General features: G+C 49.0%; 1 long non-coding RNA gene across 1 annotated transcript in view; it reads left to right on the forward strand.

Moving 5' to 3' along the window:
* Positions 1–17,118, forward strand: part of LOC139268578 (uncharacterized) — a 128,674-nt gene extending 111,556 nt beyond the window's left edge. Inside the window, exon 3 of the long non-coding RNA XR_011594064.1 lies at positions 17,044–17,118. This is a non-coding gene — a long non-coding RNA (uncharacterized lncRNA). The remainder of the gene's footprint in view (positions 1–17,043) is intronic.
* Positions 17,119–22,705: the final 5,587 nt, after the last annotated feature.

A 22,705-nucleotide genomic window follows, 5' to 3' on the forward strand; every position in this document is an offset into this window, starting at 1 on the left:
GGGGTTGGGGGTAATATATTAGCATAGATAGATGATTGGCTAACTAACAGAAAACAGAGAGTCGGGATAAATGGGTCATTTTCGATTAGTAAACAGGAACTGTAACTCGTGGGCTGCCGCAGGAATTGGTGCTGCGGCCTCAACTATTTACAATCGATATTAATTGGATGAAGGAACCGAGTGTAATGTAGCCAAGTTTGCTGATACAAAGATGGGTGGGAAAGCAAATTGTGAGGAGGACACAAAACATCTGCAAAGGGATATAGACAGGCTAAGTGAGTGGGTAAAAATTTGGCAGATGGAGTATAAATGTGGGAAAATGTGAGATTATCCACTTTGGCAGAAAAAAATAGAAAAGCAAATTATAATTTAAATGGAGAAAAATTGCAAAGTGCTGCAGTACAGAGAGATCTGGGGGTCCTTGCGCATGAGCCACAAAAAGTTAGTATGTAGGTACAGCAAGTAATCAGGAAGGCAAATGGAATGTTGACCTTTATTGCAAGGGGGAGAGAGTATAAAAGCAGAGAAGTCCTGCTACAACTGTACAGAGTATTGATGAGGCCACACCTAGAGTTTTGGTCTCCGTAGTTAAGGAAGGATATACTTGCATTGGAGGCTGCTCAGAGAAGGTTCACTAGGTTGATTCTGGAAATGAGGAGGTTGACTTATGAAGATAGGTTGAGTAGGTTAGACTTATACACATTGGAGTTCAGAAGAATGAGAGGTGATCTTATCGAAACATGTAAGATAATAAGGGAGCTCAACAAGGTGGATGCAGAGAGGATATTTCCACTCATAGGGGAAACTAAAACTAAGGGACATAGTCTCAGAATAAGGGGCCACCCATTTAAAACTGAGATGAGGAGGAATTTCTTCTCTCAGAGGGTTGTAAATCTATGGAATTCTGTGCCCTAGAGAGCTGTGGAGGCTGGGTCATTGAATATATTTAAGATGGAGATCGACAGATTTTTGAGTGATAAGGGAATAAAGAGTCATAGGGAGCGGGCAGAGAAGTGGAGCTGAGTTCATGATCAGATCAGCCATGATATTAAATGGTGGAGCAGGCTCGAGGGGCCAAATGGCCTACTCCTGCCCCTATTTCTTATGTTCTTATGAGAGAGAGGGATGAGTGGAGGTGCAAAGTAAATTGGTGTAAGGATGTGCAGGAGTAGGGTAAGGAAGGCAGAGTGATGGGGAATGTGATGAGTGTCACAACAGGATAAGGTTGAGTATGGCTTTGCAGTAACATTTTGTGATCTACGGAGATCATTGAAAGGTTTGCGCCACTGAAGCCAGCTCCTCCTGATGACATTCCTGCTTGTGCCTTCCTGTGCAATGTGCATCAAGGACAGAGAGGCAGTCAGTGCCCGCTGGAAGGAGCACTTCGAGGATCTCCTCAACCGAGACTCTGTCTTCAGCATGAGTGTCCTCGACTCCATCCCACAACATGCAACCCGCCACCATCTCAGCACAACCGCAGCCCGGCATGAGGTTGAAAAGGCCATTCGACAACTGAAGAACAACAAGTCATCAGGAGCAGATGGAATCCCCGCCGAAGCACTAAAGCATGGTGGAGAAGCTCTACTGGCACGGATCCATGACCTCATCTCTCTTATCTGGAAGGAGGAGATCATGCCAGGAGATCTCAGAGACGCTGTAATCATGATCATCTTCAAGAAAGGTGACAACTCTGACTGCGGTAACTACAAGGGAATCTCACTGCTGTCGAACACCGGGATAGTCATCGCAAGAATCCTTCTGAATCGCCTTCTCCCTGTGGCTGAAGAGCTCCTCCCAGAGTCGCAACACAGATGCCGCCCACTAAGGAGCACAATGGACATGATCTTCACGTGCGGCAGATACAAGAGAAATGCAGGGAACAACGCCAACCCTTGTACATGGCCCTTTTTGACCTCACAAAAGCCTTCGACACGCAACCGTGAGGGATTATGGAGCGTCCTCCTCAGATTCGGCTGCACTTAAAAAGTTTGTCACTATCCTCCGCCTGCTCCACGAAGGCATGCGAGCTGTGATCCTGACCAACGGATCCACCACAGACCCATTCCACATTCGGACTGGGGTCAAGCAAGGCTGTGTCATCGCACCAACACTCTTCTCAATCTTCCTTGCTGCAATGCTCCATCTCACCCGCAGCAAGCTTGGAGTGGAGCTAAATGACAGGACAAATGGGAATCTGTTCAACCTCTGCTTCCTCCAGGCCAGATCTAAGATCGGCCCATCCTCTGTCATCGAATTACAGTACGCAGACGATGCTTGCGTCTGTGCACACTCGGAGGCTGAACTCCAAGCTATCGTCAACACCTTCACCGAGGCGTACGAGATCATGGGCCTTACATTTAACATCCGTAAAACAAAAGTCCTCGACCAACTGGCCCCCGCCACACAACACTGCCCCCCGGTTATCAAAATCTATGACGAGGCCTTGGACAACATGGACCATTTTCCATACCTCGAGAGCCTACTATAAAACAAGGGCAGACATCAACGACGAGGTCCTACACCGCCTTCAGTGTGCAGTGCAACCTTCGGTCACCTGAGGAAGAGAGTGTTTGAAGTCCAGGACCTCAAACCCGGCACCAAGTTCATGATCTCCAGAGCAGTTGTGATACCGGCCCTCGTATATGGCTCAGAGACAGTAGGCACAGCAAAACACTGGCGAAGTACCACCAAAAATACCTCCGCAAGATCCTGCAAATCCATTGGCAGGATAGGCGCACCAATGTCAGTGTCCTTGCTCAGGCCAACATCCCCAGCATCGAAGCACTGACCACACTCGATCAGCTCCGCTGGACAGACCACATCGTTCGCATGTCTGACACAAGACTCCCAAAACAAGCGTCTACTTGGAGCTTCAACACGGCAAGCGAGCCCCAGGTGGACAGAGGAAATGCTTCAAGGACACCCTCAAAGCCTCCTTGAAAAAATGTAACATCCCCACTGACACCTAGGAATCTCTGGTCCAAGACCGCCCAAAGTGGAGGAAAAGCAACCGGGAAGGCATTGAACACCTTTAGTCTATTCGCCGGGAGCAAGCTGAAGCCAAGCGCAAACAGCGGAAGGAGCGCGCGACAACCGAAGCACTCTACCCACCCATTGCTTCAACCATCATCTGTCCCACCTACGACAGGAACTGAAGGTCCCACATCGGACTCTTCAGTCACCTGAGAACTCATTTTTAGTGTGGAACCAAGTCAGCCTTGACTCCGAGGGACTGTCAATGATGATGATGATGATGATGTGTTGGTGACCTGGGGAGGTCTCTTCCGCATTTTGGAAGGGAAGAGAAGCTCTCTGCGGGCTGAGGGAGTCATGGGAGAGCCTGGGTGCAGCCGTGCACCTTTGTGCAATGCTTGTCAGTGTTTGCAGCACCTCAATGCTGGCTGCAGAACACTGACAGCACAACTGTCAAAATGAATGTGGCCATGGTTCCTTTAAGGAAACCAGCTGATGATACTTCATCAAATGACATCATCACACCCGCTTCCTTTTAGTTGGCCGCGAACCTCTCAGGGCAGGGTTAACATGCTCCATCAGGGCAAAATCACTTCAACAGAACGCGATGAACGCGGGAGCGGGTTCGCAGTCTGCCACTTACCTTGGCTGCACTTAGCCCGCGTCAATATGTAAAATTGCGGCCCAAGAATCTGCTAAGCACATTGTGCAGGGAGATGGCTGTGTTGTATCCTTGAACCCCAGGACTCCTTTCCAGTGGCCTTGTGCGGGAGCTTCAGAAAGCTACGTGGCTATGCGGCCACGCAGCCATGCAGTGAAACGGGAACATTGCTGACAGCCATCTCGGAGGACCGGAGATAGATGGCAGGGGTCATAAATGTTGTGTATCTGTAAAGCATGCACTCCCATGTTCCGCCACCAGGGAGCTCATCCCCTGAAGTCCCAAGGGATCCCAGCATCCCTTGGGAGCATTGTATATAAGCCGGCCCCTAAGGCCTGTTCCTCACTCTGGAGTGTCTTTTTAAAGACTGAGGTCACTGTTACTTTAACCTCCCTGTGTGCAGCCTCATCTGTGTTAGGAACACAATAACTGGCGACGAGAATACGAATCCAACGCAAAGATGCAGCAAACTGTGGGAATCCTGGAGAAGTTCTCGGAGGGTGAGGACTGGGAAGCTTATGTCGAATGGCTAGACCAGTAATTTGTAGCCAACGAGCTGGATGGAGAAGGAAGCGCTGCAAAAAGGAGAGCGGTCCTCCTCACAATCTGCGGGGCACCGACCTACAGCCTCATGAAAAATCTTCTCGTTCTGGTGAAACCCACAGATAAGTCATATGAGGAGCTGTGTACACTGGTTCAGGAGCATCTTAACCCGAGGGAGGGCGTGCTGATGGCGAAGTATCGGTTCTACACGTGAAGAGCGTGCTGATGGCGAGGTATCAGTTCTACACGTGCCAGCGATCTGAAGGTCAGGAAGTGGCGAGCTATGTTGCCGAGCTAAGGCGACTTGCAGGACAATGTGAGTTTGATGGCTACCTGGAGCAAATGCTCAGAGACTTTTTTTGTACTGGGCATTGGCCACGAGACCATCCTACGAAAACTTTTGACCATAGAGACACCGACCCTCAGTAAGGCCATTGCGATAGCACAGGCGTTTATGTCCACCAGTGATAACACCAACAAATCTCTCAGCACACAAGTGCTAGCAATGTTCATAAATTAACTGGAACTATGTTTGCGAGCAGAAATGTACAGGGCAGAACCCACGAGTCTGCAACTGCCAGCAGGCCTCAGGTGACCCAGATGACTCAAAGTCCCCAACAAAGGATGAATGCAAGGCAATTCACACCTTGTTGGCGTTGTGGAGGCTTCCATTCAGCCTATTCATGCCGCTTCAAAGGGTATGTTTGCAAGAGCTGTGGAACAATGGGGCACCTCCAACGAGCTTGCAAATGAGCTGCAAGCTCTGCAAAACCTGCTAACCACCACGTGGCAGAGGAAGATCGGTTCATGGTGAATCAAAGCAATTTCAAGCCTCAGAGAGAGGAGGCAGATGCTGAAGTACACGGGGTGCACACATTTTTGATGAAATGTCCATCTATAATGCTAAACGTAAAATTGAATGGCTTACCCGTAGCCATGGAACTGGACACTGGCGCTAGCCAATTCATCATGAGTAAAAAGATGTTTGAGAGACTGTGGTGCAACAAGGCATTCAGACCAGCCCTAAGCCCCATCCACATGAAACTGAGAACGTACACCAAAGAGCTTATCACTGTCCTGGGCAGCGCCATGGTCAAGGTCACCTACGAGGGCACGGTGCACAAACTGCCACTCTGGATTGTCCCGGGCGATGGCCCCACACTGCTTAGAAGGAGCTGGCTGGGCAAAATTCGCTAGAACTGAGATGACATCCGAGCACTATCACATGTCGATGAGGCCTCATGTACCCAGGTTCTGAACAAATTTCCTTTCTTTTTTGAGCCAGGCATTGGAAACTTTTCCGGGGCGAAGGTGCGGATCCACTTGGTCCCAGAAGCACGACCCATTCACCACAAGGCGCGAGCGGTACCTCACATGATGAGGGAGAGAGTGGAAATCGAGTTGGACAGGCTGCAATGCGAGGGCATCATCTCCCAGTGGAATTCAGCGAGTGGGCCAGCCCGATTGTTCCAGTACTCAAAAATGGTGGCACAGTCAGGATTTGTGGCGATTATAAAGTAACTATCAATCATTTCTTGCTACAGGACCAATACCTGCTACCTAAGACAGATGACGTATTTGCGACTCTGGCAGGAGGCAAGACGTTCACCAAGCTCGACCTGACTTCGGCCTACATGATGCAAGAGCTGTAGGAGTCTTCAAAGGACCTCACCTGCATCAAGACGCACAAGGGACTGTTCATCGACAACAGATGCCCGTTTGGAATTCGGTCGGCTGCAGCGATCTTCCAGAGAAACATGGAGAGCCTACTCAAGTCGGTACCACACACGGTGGTCTTTCAGGACGACATATTGGTCACGGGTCGGGACACCGCTGAGCACCTACAAAACCTGGAAGAGGTCCTCCTGCGACTGGATCGCGTAGGGCTGCGGATGAAGAGGTCGAAATGCGGCTTCATGGCAACAGAAGTGGAGTTTTTGGGGAGAAAGATCACGGCGGACGGCATTCGGCCCACAGACGCCAAGACAGAGGCTATTAGGAACTCGCCCAGGCCATAGAATGTCATGGAGCTGCACTCGTTCCTGGGACTCCTCAACTATTTTGGTAACTTCCTACCGGGGTTAAGCACCCGTTTAGAGCCCATACATGTGTTATTGCGCAAAGGTGAGAACTGGGTATGGGGGAAAAAATCAAGTAGTTGCTTTTGAGAAAGCCAGAAACATTTTATGCTCCAACAAGCTGCTTGTACTGTATAACCCGTGTAAAAGACTTGTGCTAGCATGTGATGCATCGTCGTATGGAGTCAGGTGTGTATTACAACAAGCTAACATTGCGGGGAAGTTGCAACCTGTCGCCTATGCCTCCAGGAGCTTGTCTAAGGCCGAGAGCGCCTACAGCATGATTGAGAAAGAGGCATTAGCGTGTGTGTTCGGGGTAAAGAAAATGCATCAGTACTTGTTTGGCCTCAAATTTGAGCTGGAAACCGATCACAAGCCCCTCACATCCCTGCTCGCTGAAAACAAGGGGATAAATACTAATGCCTCAGCCCGCAAACAAAGGTGGGCACACGCGCTATCAGGTCACGCACCGAGAACTGTGCGGATGCTCTCAGTCGGCTACCATTCCCCACCACGGGGATGGAAATGGCGCAGCCTGCAAACTTGTTGATGGTTATGGAAGCATTTGAAAATGATAAATCACTTGTCACGGCCCGCATTAGGACTTGGACCAGCCAAGATCCTCTGCTGTCCCTAGTAAAAAACTGTGTATTGCATGGGAGCTGGGCCAGTATCCCCGTTGAAATGCAAGAGCCAATCAAGCCGTTCCAGCGGCGAAAGGACGAGTTGTCCATTCAGGCAGACTGCCTGTTGTGGGGTAACCGCGTAGTGCTACCAAAAAAGGGCAGGGAGACGTTCATCTCGGATCTCCACAGCACACACCTGGGTATAGTAATGATGAAAGCGGTAGCCAGATCCCACGTGTGGTGGCCCGGTATCGACTCTGACTTAGAGTCCTGTGTACGGCAATGTTGAGCAACGTGCCCAGAGAGGCACCACTAAGTTTGTGGTCCTGGCCCTCCAGACCGTGGTCAAGGATCCATGTCGACTATGCCGGCCCGTTTCTCGGTAAAATGTTCCTGGTGGTGGTGGATGCTTTTTCAAAATGGATTGAATGTGAAATAATGTCGGGAAGCACCGCCACCGCCACCATTGAAAGCCTGAGTGCCATGTTTGCCACCCATGGCCTGCCTGACATACTGGTCAGTAACAACGGGCCATGTTTCACCAGTGCCAAACTTAAAGAATTCATGACCCGCAATGCGATGAAACATGTCACCTCGGCCCCGTTTAAACCAGCCTCCAATGGGCAGGCAGAGCGGGCAGTACAAACCATTAAACAGAGCCTTAAACGAGTCACAGAAGGCTCACTCCAAACCCGCCTGTACCGAGTACTGCTCAGCTACTGCATGAGACCCCACTCACTCAGAGGGGTGCCCCCGGTTGAGCTACTCATGAAAAGGACACTTAAAACCAGACTCTCGCTGGTTCACCCCAACCTGCATGATCAGGTAGAGAGCAGGGGGCAGCAACAAAATGTAAACAATGGTCGCGCCACTGTGTCACGGGAAATTGATCTGAATGACCCTGTGTATGTGTCAAACTATGGACATGGTCCCAAGTGGATCGCGGGCACGTTGATAGCTAAAGAAGGGAATAGGGTGTTTGTAGTCCAACTAGGCAATGGACAAATTTGCAGAAAGCACCTGGATCAAACAAGGCTGCGGTTCACAGACTGCCCTGAACAACCCACAGCAGACACCACCTTTTTCGAGCCCACAACACACACCTAAAGGATCATCAACACCACCCCGGACCAGGAAATCGAGCCCATCACGCCCAGCAGCCCAGCAAGACCAGGCTCACCCAGCAGCCCTGCAGGGCCAATAGCATGCCAGCCCAATGAGGGCAGAGCCAACACACCACAACAGACATTTGTACAGAGGTGGTGCACCAGGGAAAGAAAGGCTCCCGACCGCCTCACCTTGTAAATAGTTTTCACTTTGACTTTGTGGGGGGAGTGATGTTGTGTATCTGTAAAGCATGCACTCCCATGTTCCGCTCATCCCCTGAAGTCGGAGGTGGGTGGGGTGATTTGACCCATCCACCTCCATGGAGGTGTGTGGGGTTGCTGACCCATCCACCTCCATGGCACGAACCTGGTATTGCAGTACTTCCAGGAACGGTGCTTGGGCTCTAAGCCTTTTGGCTAAGAGCATTAGCGCAGGGTGATCCTTGATGTGTGCAAGGTGACCTCTGGTGTTTGTGATCTGACAAAGAATTGGAAGGATTGGCTACGAAAATTTTTTTTTTTTTAAATCCCTTGGGAACACTGTATATAAGCCGGTCCCTAAGGCATGTTCCTCACTGTGGAGTGTCTTATTAAAGACTGAGGTCACTGTTACTTTAACCTCCCTGTGTGCAGCCTCATCTGCGTTAGGAACATATTACATAACACTTGTGTGAAAAAGCGGTATGAAACTACCTACTAGATGGAAACAAATAACTCTTCCTTTCGAATCAGGTGCTAGCTTGACTCCTGAGTTATCCTGCTACTTTTGCATCAATGTGCACCCAAACTCATTATATATTTACACTAATGTTATGTCTCAAATAAAGCTATGTGACTGAGTACTGTTGACTTGAGTAAGTGTGACCTTAATCTCTCTTTTCTGACTCCAGAGTGCTGGCACAGCATGGGAGGCCTGCTTATATGCAGTGCTCCCAAGGGATGCTGGGATCCCTTGTGACTCCAACAGATGTGCCCTCTGAAGGCGGTAGAATGCTGGTTACAAGGTGTTGCATACATAACATCACTTCCTCCCTCCGCACCCTCCGCCCAAAGTCAATAGTACACTTATTTATAGGGTGAGACGATCTGGGGCTTTCTGCTCCCTAGTCAATCGTCTCGGTACAAACACAGGCGCAGGTGAGGTGGTTGGGCCTTCGCTGGGCTGCTGCGCAGCTGGCCTTGCTGGGCTGCTGGTGATGATGAGTTCAGCTTCGTGGTCAACCGTGATGTCGGTTGCCACTTGTGTGTGTATCGGAGGGTCGAAGTTGGTGGTATCCTCTTCAGGTTGCTCGTGGCTGTCTGTGAATCGCAGTTTGGTTTGGTCCAAATGCTTTCTGCAAGTTAGTACATTTTCAAGTTTGACCTCAAACACCCTACTCCCTTCTTTGGCTACAACAGTGCCAGGAAGCCATTTGGGACCATGTCCATAATTGAGTACAAATACAGGGTCATTGACTTCAATATCGCGTGACAAATTTGCGCGATCATGGTACATGCTTTGTTGATGCCGCCTGCCCTTGACATGATAATGGAGATCAGGGTGGACTAGAGAGAGCCTTGTTTTGAGTGCCCTTTGCATGAGCAATTCGGCTGGGGGTATCCCGGTGAGCGAGTGGGGTCTTGTGCGGTAGCTGAGCAGGACTCGGGACAGGCAGGTCTGCAGGGAGTCTTCCGACATTTCAAGCTTTGCTTGATGGTTTGCACTGCCCGTTCTGCCCGGCCGTTAGATGCGGGCTTGAACGGGGCAGATGTGACGTGTTTGATCCCATTGCGGGTCATGAATTCCTTGAATTCAGCGCTGGTGAAGCACGGACCATTGTCGCTGACAAGGACATCAGGCAGGCCGTGCGTGGCAAACATGGCTCGTCGGCTTTCGATGGTGGCAGTGGACATGCTTACAGACATTATCGCATACTCAATCCATTTTGAATAAGCATCCACAGCAATCAAAAACATTTTGCCTAGAAACGGGCCAGCGAAATCAATGTGGATCCGAGACCACGGTTTGGAGGGCCATGACCACAAACTTAGTGGTGTCTCCCTGGGTGCATTGCTCAGTTGCATTGGCGCACACAAGACTCCAAATCTGAGTCGATGCCGGGCCACTACACATGGGATCTGGCTATAGCTTTCATCATTATTATGCCTGGGTGGGTACTGTGTAGGTCACGTATGAACGTTTCCCTGCCTTTCTTAGGCAAAACCATGTGATTACCCCACAAAAAACAGTGTGCCTGTATGGACATTTCTCCTTTGCGCCGCTGGAATGGCTTGATCTCTTCATGCATCTCCGCTGGGACGCTGGACCAGCTCCCGTGGAGGACACAGTTTTTTTTACCAGGGACAGTAAAGGATCCTGGCCGGTCCAGGTCCTGATCTGGCGGTCCGTAACGGGTGACTTTTCATTTTCAAATGCATCCATCACCAAGAGCAAGTCTGCAGGCTGTGCCATTTCCACCCCGGTGGTGGGCAATGGTAGCCGACTGAGAGCATGCGTAGTTCTCTGTGCCTGGCCTGTGGTGAATTACATATTTATATGCAGACTGCATGAGCACCCATCTTTGGATGCGAGCGGAGGCATTGGTATTAATACCTTTGATCTCTGAGAATAGCGATATGGGTGGATTATGGTCAGTTTCTACCTCGAACTTAAGCCCAAACAGATACTGTTGCATTTTTTTCACCCTGTAAACGCATGCCAGAGCTTCTTTTTCAATCATACTGTAGGCCCTTTCGGCCTTGGACAAACTCCTGGACGCATAAGCGACCTGTTGCAATGTTCCCGATTCGTTTGCTTGTTGTAACACACACCCGACCCGTACGAAAACGCATCGCAAGCTAGTACTAAACATTTATATGGGTCCTACAGAACAAGCAGTTTGTTGGAACATAACAGATTTCTGGCTTTCTCAAAAGCAGCCTCTTGTGATTTCCCCCATACCCAGTCATCTCCCTTGCGTAGCAACACATGTAGCGGTTCTAGCAAGGTGCTTAACCCGGGTAGGAAATTACCAAAATAATTGAGGAGTTCCAGGTACGACTGCAGCTCCATCATGTTCTGTGGTCTCGGCGTGTTCTTGATGGCCTCCATCTTGGCGTCGGTGAATCTGATGCCGTCTGCCGCAATTCTTCTCCCTAAGAACTCGACCTTTGGCGCCAGGAAAACACACTTCGAGCGTTTCAACCTGGGTCCCACACGATCTAGCCGACTTAGAACATCTTCCAGGTTCTGCAAGTGTTCAATGGTGTCCCGACCTGTGATCAATATGTCGTCCTAGAAAACCACGGTGCGCGGAACCAAATTTAGCAGACTCTCCATGTTCCTTTGAAAAATAGCCGCGGCCGATCGAATCCCAAACGGGCATCTATTGTAGATGAACAGACCTTTGTGCATTTTGATGCAGGTGAGGCCTTTTGCAGATTCTGCCAGCTCCTGCGTCATGTAGGCCGAGGTCAGGTCCAACTTGATGAACGTCTTCCCTCCTGCCAGAGTCGCAAATAGGTCGTCTGCCTTGGGTAGCGGGTATTGGTCCTGCAGCGAAAAACGGTTAATCGTTACTTTATAGTCCCCACAAATTCAGACCATGCCATCGCCCTTGAGAACCAGAACAATTGGACTGGCCCACTCGTTGAATTCAACCGACGCGATGATGCCCTCTTATTGCAGCCTGCCCAGCTCGATCTCCACTTTCTCTCGCATCATATAGGGTACCGCACATGCCTTATGGTGGATGGGTCGTGTACCGGGCACCAAGTGGATCTACAGCTTCGCCGCAGAGAAATTTCCGATGCTTGGCTCAAACAACGACGGGCACTCGCTCAAAATCAGGGCACATGAGGTGTCGTCAACGGACGAGAGCGCTCGGATGTCATCCCAGTTCTAGCGGATTTTTCCCAGCCAGCTTCTGTCGAACAGTATGGGGCCATCTCCTGGTACAATCCATAGTGGTAGTTCGTGCACCGCTCCATCATAGGAGACTTTTACTGTTACACTGCCAATTACAGGGATCAGCTCTTTAGTGTAAGTTCTCAGCTTGGTATGAATAGGGCTCAGCTTGGGCCTTTGTGCCTTGTTGCACCACAGCCTCTCAAAGGTCTTTTTGCTCATGATAGACTGACTCGCACCTGTGTCCAATTCCATGGATACTGGAATTCCGTTCAATTCAACTTTTAACATGATCGGTGGTGAAGGTGTGTACTCCGTACACTTCTGTCTCCTCGGTTCAAGTCGCCAGTTCAGTTTGATCCACCATGGATCAGTCTTCCTCTGCAACGTGGTGGTTTGCAGCTCATCTGCACATTCGCTGGAGGTGTCCCATTGTTCCACAGCCTTTGCTGCATAGTGTTTGAAGCGGCATTGATGGGCTCGATGGTGTTAACTGCCTCGCATTCACACTTGATGGCGGACTCTGAGTCATCTGAGGTCGTGCAGCTGCAGGCGTGCATGTTCTGCCATTTGCATTCCTGCCTGAAAACGACGTTACTTTGTGTACTGTACTTGCCGATGCATCTTTATGCTGCAAAATTAATTTGGTGTTATCGCTGGTGGACATAAATGCCTGGGCTATCGTTATGGCTTTGCTCAGGTTCGGTGTTTCAACAGTCAATAGTTTGCGAAGCATAACCTCATGGCCAATGCCAAGCATTTGCTCCAGGAATCCACCGAATTCGCAATGTCCTGCAAGGTGCTTAGTTTGGCGATGTAGCTCGCCACTTCCTGGCCTTCAGACCGTTGACATGTATAAAATTGATCCCTTGCCATCAGAATGCTCTCCTTCGGATTTAGGTGCTCCCGGACTAGCGTACACAGTTCTTCATACGATTTGGTTGTCAGTTTCACCGCAGACGGTGAGGAGGATCGCCCTTCGTTTGGTAGCGTTCTCATTCCCTTCCAGCTCATTGGCCACAAAGTATTGGTCGAGTCGCTCCATGAAGGCCTCCCAATCGTCACCGTCTGAGAATTTCTCCAGCATACCAACAGTTCTCTGCATTTTCACCTGCTGGTTCGTTACCTATTACTCATCGCCAGTTGTTATGTCTGAAATAAAGCAATGTGACTGAGTACTGTAGACTTGAGTAAGTGTGACCTTAGTCTCTTTATTCTGACTCCAGAGTGCTGGCACAGCGTTGGAGGCCTGCTGGGATCCCTTGGGACTCCAATAGCTGCTCCCTCTGGTGGCGATAGAATGCTGGTTACAAGGTGTTGCATACATAACAACTAAGGCCTAGAAATTCGTCTCGGGCGGTGGCATAAAACAAACGCTATCGGATCAGCCGCCTGTTATGCGCAGCATCTGATATTCAGCTGCATTAACTGCATTTGAATGGAATATCAGGCGTTGTGTACAACAAGCAGCCGATTCAATACCGCCCGTTTTACGCCACCGGCTGAGATGAATTTCTAGGTCAAAGGTTATATATTTATGGGGCTGAAATTGCGGTCGGAGGCTTCATGCGGGCAATTGCCTCCGACCTGAAACATTTCTACGAAAGTACCTAGTGGTCCGGGAGGAGCATGGGATTCCGGTGATGAGGCCTTTTCGTCTCACACTGTGAAGCAGTCACGTGTGACTGCTCAGCCAATCAGGTACATTATTCCACAGCTTTCTCATTAATAGCAATGAGAACTCCGTATCTACGAGTTCTCATTGCTAATAATGAAAAAAAAACAAACACATTAAACATACAGGTTTAGCGTCCGAAATCCGGAGTTCCAAAATTCGGAATGTTCCGAAATCCGGACTCCGCCCGCCTCGGTGACCCGACCATGTCCCGGCCCTCAGCGGTCCGACCTCGCCCCGGCCCGACCTTGCTCCGGCCCTCGCTGACCCGACCTCACCTCGGCCCTCGGTGGCCCGACCTTGGCCCGGCCCTCAGCGATCCGACCTCGCCCCGGCCCGACCTCGCTCCGGCCCTCGCTGACCCGACCTCACCTCGGCCCTCGGTGGCCCGACCTTGGCCCGGCCCTCGGTGGCCCGACCTTGGCCCGGCCCTCAGCAGTCCGACCTCGCCCCGACCTCGCCCCGGCCCGACCTCGCTCCGGCCCTCGCTGACCCGACCTCACCTCGGCCCTCGGTGACCCGACCATGTCCCGGCCCTCAGCAGTCCGACCTCGCCGGCCTCGCTCCGGCCCTCGCTGACCCGACCTCACCTTGGCCTTCGGTGGCCCGACCTTGGCCCGGCCCTCAGCAGACCGATCTCCGGCCCGACTTCACCGTAACTTCGCCCGCCCCGGTCCTCGGCGGCTCGACCTCGCCCCAGCCCCGGCTCCCCTTTTCCCCTTACCTCGGCGGGCCGACCTCGCCCCCTTTCCTCGGCTGTCTGACCCCACCTACCTCAGCCCAGGCAAAGACGTTCCAAACTCCGGAAATACCCAGAATCTGGAACGGCCTTGGTCCCGAGGTTTCCGGATTTCGGACGCTCATCCTGTATAATAAAAAATAAAAACACACCTCACATAATTAAAAGTAAAGTTAATAAATATTTTCGAGAAATATTTTTTCCGAGTTTTTAAAAAGTTTTTAAAATTATGGTTAAAAATAAATGTAATGTAGTGGCAGGGTTTTTAAAAATAATGTGGTTTTTTAATTTAATTTAATTATATTGTTGTATGTTTTTAAACTCTTAAAAACCTGTAAAAGTAGGCTATACACCTGCTTTTATCAGGCGCAAGAATTTTGAGAACATTTGCTGGGCAAGATATGGGTAAATCCCGCAATCTTGCCCTTGCAAATGTCCTTGCACCTGATATGCGTGAGATCTGTCAAACTCCAGCTTGACAGATCGGAAAAGCCAGTTTTCAGCGCAGGCACATTGAGCGCTGGAAACCGGCTTTTGCGATGCCTTCTCGGGTCTGTAGACACTCAGTATGGACCCGGGGAGGCCGAGATTTCCATGCCATGGTCTTAGTGCCAGTTTGTGCTAAATTATGGACAGTTTTTGTTATGCTGTTAACTCAAACCTCCTTTCAACTAGGTCACAATTGTCAAAAGCCTGACCTGCTTTTGTACCCAGGTTCTAGAAGTCAAAGGGCATTACATTACTACACTGTCATTCAGTCATTTTATTTTCTTGTGAACTTTTACTAACAGGACCATGTTTGATTGCGTACTGAGACATGCTTCTTGGTTAAGAACTGTGAGTTGTCCTCTATGCAGACAACAGGTACATTTCAGTCAATATGAGTGGATTTAATTGAAAAGAAAATATGAATTGACTTAAATCTAATAAAAATATTTTTTGAACTTAAAATGTTGTTTAAATTTGAATTGAGTGAAAACATACATCTTTGCCCAACACGAGGAATCAGGATGGGGGAATGTGGATTCGTGACTTTTTCACCCCTGGGAAGTTTGATGTATAACACACAACCCAGAATGTTTTGTGAAGAGAGAAAGAGAAATGGAAGACAATGTACCAATGCAGTTGTTGGCTTGTATCATTGATACTGGTTATTATATTTAAATATATGGGGGTGGAAGTTCCTCGGTGCCTGGTTTCAGGCGTGAAGGTGGCGATGTGGTCACATGTGGCTGAACCAGGGGTCTGAGGCCGGCCTGAAATGGGCCTTGGGCCTCATCGAAATAATCTGAGTGAACTGCTGGCACCTCTCGCGCCTCCACAAGCAGCTCGCAGTTCTGCAGGAAAAAATTTTGGATCGCTTGTCTTGCCGGTAGTGGCCTCAGGTTAATTGCCGGACAGGGGAGGAAGGCGGAAGGGAGGCTGATTGTGGCCAGCCGCCACTCTCAGGAGTGCTGTGGAGCAGGGAGAAGCACTCCTGCTTCTTCTGGTTCCATGGCAAAATAAAAACAAATTTGTTTTACTTAACCTTTTTGGTGGTGGATGCTTGCTAGGCCGCATCCACATCAGTAAAACCTGAGGCCCAATTTCTCAGAGAGGCCCTAAAACAAGTGTTGGGCTCTCATTCGCATCTGCAAGGGGCCTAATGCTTGTTATAGGCAGTTGCCTTGAATGCCTGAAAAATGGCACAACCCAATATTGGGCTGGATGTCTTTTTTTCTGGCGCAGGACTTTGGTACCCAAAATTGGTCCTCATTGATACTCATAATTCTAGGCTATTCTATTCTATTTGCATAATAATGTTTGTCTGGAAGTTGTTGAAGACCCTGTTATCTGATGCTATAGGTGGGTCTTCACACTTGATGCCTGAACAAAAATACCTTTATATGGGCGGGGACAAATAGAGACCACAGCAGTTTTCTCTGGGCAAGTTTGAACTGGCCAAGTTAATTTTCAGCTTAGAAAGACGTGGGCAGAAAATCATCTTTTCATCAGAACCAAAGGATCAAAGGGGGAAAGTGATTTATAAATGTAATTGTGGTTTCAGTGCTGCTGCACACAGCCAAAGCAGAAGCTGATTAAAAAAAAAAATAATTGTTTACTCTCTGTGCAAAGTTAAATCTGGTAGAGATATTTAATCTGTCTTTAGTTTGATGCAAGCCTGGTGATTGATTAGACGGGAAGGGGATTTCAATTATAACAGACAGTAGCTGAGAGGGAGAATAAGGCAGAATATATACACCGGTGAAATCAGGATCTGGCCGCTCCAGAACAGAAAATGATTGGTGTTAGGGGGAGATATGTGACAAATTGAAATCCTGACAATAGATAGGCCCAATTTAACAGACACATTTTCCTGTATTCCTTGATAGAAACTAATTGTTAGTAATGATAACTGCCACTGAAGTAATCACTATCTACATCAGTTCAGTAATAGTCAATGATGTGCAATGGTCAACAAAAAAATTATGTTTGCAAACCTGAATATTGAGCTAATTCATTTTGATGCTATTAATTTGAAGTCTTTTTTGTGATAAAAATATTTGAATTATCCAATAAAACAGTATTGGAATTGTTTTGTGCAATTTGAATGAAAGTTATTCAGTAAATCAAATTAAGGGATGTTAAATGAACAGGAATAGATTGTAGTTATACCTCTGAATATGAACCTCAATTGAAAACAACAAAATTGCACTGCATCCTTCTGTGCCTATACTCATACAGGGCAAACCAATTTCTTTCTCTTTTCATTTCAGGTGAGCCTGGTCTATGGTCTATTCTGTGAGAACCAGCAGGAAAAGCAGGGTCAGCAAATTGTACGAGATATTAGAGAGTACAACAAGCGCTTCTCTGGACAGCCTCGACCAGTAAGTGTCACGTACAAAAACCAGCCCAACTGTTTGAAAGTAGATTCTGTTGCGAATGAGGGGGGTGCATCACAAGATTATAGTCAGATTATTAAGTGAGATATAATTAGGTGAATTAGGGCAAATCATGAGTGTAACATTTTCGATTTCCCTGAAATTCTATATAAATTCTTAAATTTGTATAACGATAATAACAAACAATATTGAAAATGTGCAGCATTTATCTAGTTTTTACAATTTATCTTATTTTATTATGGTTTGGTTTTGTTTGGCTTGGCCCAGGAACTTTGATCTTTTGTTAGGTAATTGACCGATGGAATCAGTAGACACTAAGGGGCCAACATTGCACCTTTATATAACAGCCGTAACCGCCTCAAAGAAGCAGGCACGGGTCGGTAAGGACACACCACTTGGTCGGCGCAGAGGGGCCGACATTTTGAAAATTGCCCTCTATTATATTTGAGGCGGTGTACGCGACTGCCCCGACGATCTTCCTGCCCCGTTGGGCACACGCCGACCTCTTGCCGACTGGCGTCGACCGTCTTTCCGCCCTGCGTAGGAAATTGCCCCGCAGGAGAGGATCGGCCGCCGCTCGGTGCCCCCGACAGGAAGCTTCTTGTGGCTGGGCGGCGCGTCCGCCCTTAAATGGGAGGGTGCACTGCCGTGGCTGCCATTTTATTTTAATTGTCGGCCGACTCCAAAGTGGGCCAGACAATGGCAGCCACGGGTTCGCCAGGAACCCTCCCTGGTGGCTCAATGGGTGCCACCAAGGTGGCTGCAGAGCTCATAGAAACATAGAAACATAAAAAATAGGTGCAGGAGTAGGCCATTCGGCCCTTCAAGCCTGCACCGCCATTCAACAAGATCATGGCTGATCACCCACCCCAGCACCTCCCCCACCACGCCCCCTCCACACCCCCCCACCCCGACCTCCCCAGCCGCAAGGACCACATCCAACTTCCTCCCGAACACATCCAATGAACTGACATCAACAACTCTCCGCGGCAGGGAACCCCACAGGCCAACAACTCCTCAAGTGAAGAAGTCTCTCCCAATCCCAGCCCCAAACAGCCCATCCCCCATCCCAAGAGCGTGCCCCCCTTCCGGCTCCGGACCCACCCAACACCGGGAACACTCCCCCCGCACCCAACCCGCCCCGTCCCGTCAGAATCCTTCCCAAATGCCGAACACCAGCTCGCAGCAGCCCTCCCCTTTAACTGAAGGGGATAGATGTTGTGACGTGTCAGCGCGGAGCAGCGCTGATGACTCGGAGCGACAGAACGACACCTCTGCCCTGAACACCGCCCCGCTGCAAAAAAAAAGAGCTGAATATCGCCGGACTCTCTGCTCCATGCATTGTGGCAAAGTAAACACTTAAAAAAACAGTAAGTGCGCCCCATTTGGGGCAGAGAGCAATTGCGGCCCCTCATACTTTGTTCTCTTGTTGAAGGCAATGGGAGTGCAAGTGCTTACATGTATATCAGACTGCCAGGAGAAAATTAATATTCCTGCCCTTTTGCACTCCCTTTGTCAATCCTTGGAAGCTGCTGAAGGGATGAATCATAAAAATTCTGTTAAATAGACTGCACTGTCAGCAGTGAAAGCGACTGGATATTTGCTTATAACATATGTACCACACAGGCCAACTGCTGAAGAAAACAATCCCAGCAGAATGTTACAAATAAACATCACACTGTTTCAACTTTACAATTTGCACCAAATGAGCTCAGCTGGAATACCTGTAGTTTAAAAATATTACGACAATATTTATAGAAGATTGGGTGTTTATTGGAGGGGCAGAGATGAAGCATTTTCGTAATTAGGCCTCATTTGAATAATATCAGTGAGCTTTCAGTGCTGAATGAGGCAGCTCACTGACTGGGACACAGATGCTGAGCCGAGATTGGTTCCTTAAAGGTGTGCAGAAGCAATCTAGGAGGGGGCGGTGGAAGAACATGAAGGATCCGGGAGCAGACAGGAGGATTGTTGTGGGATCAGCAGGAACATTCATGCGCCTGCTTGACCCACAACAATCATTGATAAAGCAGATTTAATCTATTCTTGGAGAAGTCTACTCTTTACGGATTGTAAGTTTTCATCATCATCATCATAGGCAGTCCCTCGAAACGAGGATGACTTGCTTCCTCGCAAAAAAAGGATGAGTTCACAGGTGTTTCAATGAAAGATCTAATATTCCAGATCCTGAACTACATGTTGAAGGGTGGAAGATGCCTGTGCGTGGATTTTTTTAACGTGTGGTGACCGTTGCACAACAGTGACCACACGGGCTTGACAGAGCTAGGTCTTGGTCCAGTGGCAAGGATTAACCAAGACAACTGGAGACCTGCTCTGCTGCATGGGCCTAGTGTGCACACATATCGCAGTGTGGGCTGGCCCGTGCTTCCCCTGGGCCCTCACCTCTTCTGGCCCCGAACTCACGCCTCACCTGGGCCCCACTCACGTCCCTCTACAATCTCTCGCCGCTCCTTTGCCCTGACCTCGCCGCTCCTGCTGTACCTGCCCACGCTCCAATCACCGACCTGGATCTTGATGGCATCCCTCTTTGCTGCCGTCGCCCTCCTGCACCAGCTCGCGCTGTACCTTGTAGTAGTAAACCGCCTATGGTCGGCGCTCACCGCTCCTTTTATGCCCGACCTGTCCTCAGCACCCTCAGCACTCTGCCCAGTGGAAGTGCAAAATTGTACAACGATCATCAATATGGCATATTGACCCTGTTAAATATTTAATGAGGTTGCCATCTGTTTTAGGGGGGAAACATAGAAACATAGAAAATAGGGGCAGGAGTAGGCCATTCGGCCCTTCTAGCCTGCACCGCCATTCAATGAGTTCATGGCTGAACATGCAACTTCAGTACCCCATTCCTGCTTTCTCGCCATACCCCTTGATCCCCCTAGTAGTAAGGACTTCATCTAACTCCTTTTTGACGCTGGCCGCCTATTTCGATGCCTGTTTGAAATTTGCATGGGCCTCGAAATAGGTGGCAGGCAAGTAAGGTTTTAAAAAAAAATTCATCCTTCCAATGCCCGTTCACACTGACAATTAGAGAGATAGTGAGGGGAAAATCACCACGACCTGTCTTCACAAGAATGTTTTTGGCAAATTAATTTGAAGAAAACCAAGGAAAATTACAATGATGCATCACATGCAAGCAACTCAACAATGTATTTCAACTTGATTTTATAACATTGGGGGGAAAATTGCGTTTCGGAGGCTTCCTTCGACCCAAACTGTTGTGTATGCATGCCTGTTTACTGTGTGATGTCTGTAACACTGTTATGCAACACTGAATGTATCCTTACACTGTACACACCTTGCCTGTAAACCAGAGGGTGCTGCTGCTGGAGACCTAAGGGTTGCCTGCACACTGCAGGTAACCCAGTATAAAAAGGAACACACAGCTCGTTGTCCTCACACGGGAGTTGCAAATAAAGGACTACAGGTCTACACAGTTTAAGTATCATACCCTGCCTCGTAAAGTCATTACTAAAGATGCCTACATACACTACAACTGGCGACAAAGATGGGATACGAGGTCATGAACCACGCACTCAGCATTTCGAATCTCAGCATCTTTCAGCAATTTACCGATGGGGAAGATTGGGATGCTTTTGAAGAAAGATTGGAACACTTAAGGAGACTGGCTGCACCGTGCAACTTTGGCGACCACCTAAATGAAGCACCAAGGGACTCTAAACCGACGAGAGCAGTGCACCGCATTGATACTTCTAAGGACAGAAATGCTGCCCCGAGTCCTGCAACCCTGAGACAACCACATGCGGTAAACCGGCACTGTGGAGGAAACCACAGGGCCCACCAGTGTCACTACAAAGACTATGCATGCAAAGAGAAAAGGCATCTTCAAGGGAGAACCAGTTGATGTGGTGTATTTGGACTTTCAGAAGGCTTTCGACAAGGTCCCACACAAGAGATTAATGTGCAAAGTTAAAGCACATGGGATTAGGGGTAGTGTGCTGACGTGGATTGAGAACTGGTTGGCAGACAGGAAGCAACGAGTAGAAGTAAATGGGTACTTTTCAGAATTGCAGGCAGTGACTAGTGGGGTACCGCAAGGTTTTGTGCTGGGGCCCCAGCTGTTTACACTGTACATTAATGATTTAGATGAGGGGATTAAATGTAGTATCTCCAAATTTGCGGATGACACTAAGTTGGGTGGCAGTGTGAGCTGCGAGGAGGATGCTATGAGGCTGCAGAGTGACTTGGATAGGTTAGGTGAGTGGGCAAATGCATGGCAGATGAAGTATAATGTGGATAAATGTGAGGTTATCCACTTTGGTGGTAAAAACAGAGAGACAGACTATTATCTGAATGGTGACAGATTAGGAAAAGGGGAGGTGCAACGAGACCTGGGTGTCATGGTACATCAGTCATTGAAGGTTGGCATGCAGGTACAGCAGGCGATTCAGAAAGCAAATGGCATGTTGGCCTTCATAGCGAGGGGATTTGAGTACAGGGGCAGGGAGGTGTTACTACAGTTGTACAGAGTCTTGGTGAGGCCACACCTGGAGTATTGTGTACAGTTTTGGTCTCCTAACTTGAGGAAGGACATTCTTGCTATTGAGGGAGTGCAGCGAAGGTTCACTAGACTGATTCCTGGGATGGCGGGACTGACCTATCAAGAAAGACTGGATCAACTGGGCTTGTATTCACCGGAGTTCAGAAGAATGAGAGGGGACCTCATAGAAACGTTTAAAATTCTGACGGGTTTAGACAGGTTAGATGCAGGAAGAATGTTCCCAATGTTGGGGAAGTCCAGAACCAGGTGTCACAGTCTAAGGATAAGGGGTAAGCCATTTAGGACCGAGATGAGGAGAAACTTCTTCACCCAGAGAGTGGTGAACCTGTGGAATTCCCTACCACAGAAAGTTGTTGAGGCCAATTCACTAAATATATTCAAAAAGGAGTTAGATGTAGTCCTTACTACTAGGGGGATCAAGGGGTATGGCGAGAAAGCAGGAATGGGGTACTGAAGTTGCATGTTCAGCCATGAACTCATTGAATGGCAGTGCAGGCTCGAAGGGCTGGATGGCCTTCTATGTTTCTCTGTTTCTATGATGTGTAGAGAAAGCTTTACTCACCACATCTCTGATGAGTTGGCTGATCACCGAGGCTCCGACACAGAGGAAGGTGAAGTTGCTCAACCCCTGGAAGAAGAGTATGGAACTCATACCTGTTCCACCGAAAGTTCTCTGTTGCCGATGAAAGTAGACATTGACGGAGTTCCAGTTTCTATGGGGAGCAACACAGGGGCAAGCCAGTCTGTGATGAGCCAAGCGACCTTTGAAGAACTTTGGATGAATCCGGCCAATCGACCACAACGGCAGCCTGTCCAAACGAAGCTGCTCCCAGGCCTCCGGCCTCCGGCAATCGACCTTGAACATGGATCCATTGCAGCATCCGGAGGTTCAACTGTCCAGCTCGAATGCCCACAGCACCCTGGCAAAATCTCCGAGACCGAGGATCCAAACCCCACTTTCCGGGCCGCCGCAGTACTCCAAGAGGTGAACATTGA

Source organism: Pristiophorus japonicus, chromosome 8 (genome assembly GCF_044704955.1).
Source record: "Pristiophorus japonicus isolate sPriJap1 chromosome 8, sPriJap1.hap1, whole genome shotgun sequence".
Lineage (NCBI taxonomy): Eukaryota > Metazoa > Chordata > Chondrichthyes > Pristiophoridae > Pristiophorus > Pristiophorus japonicus.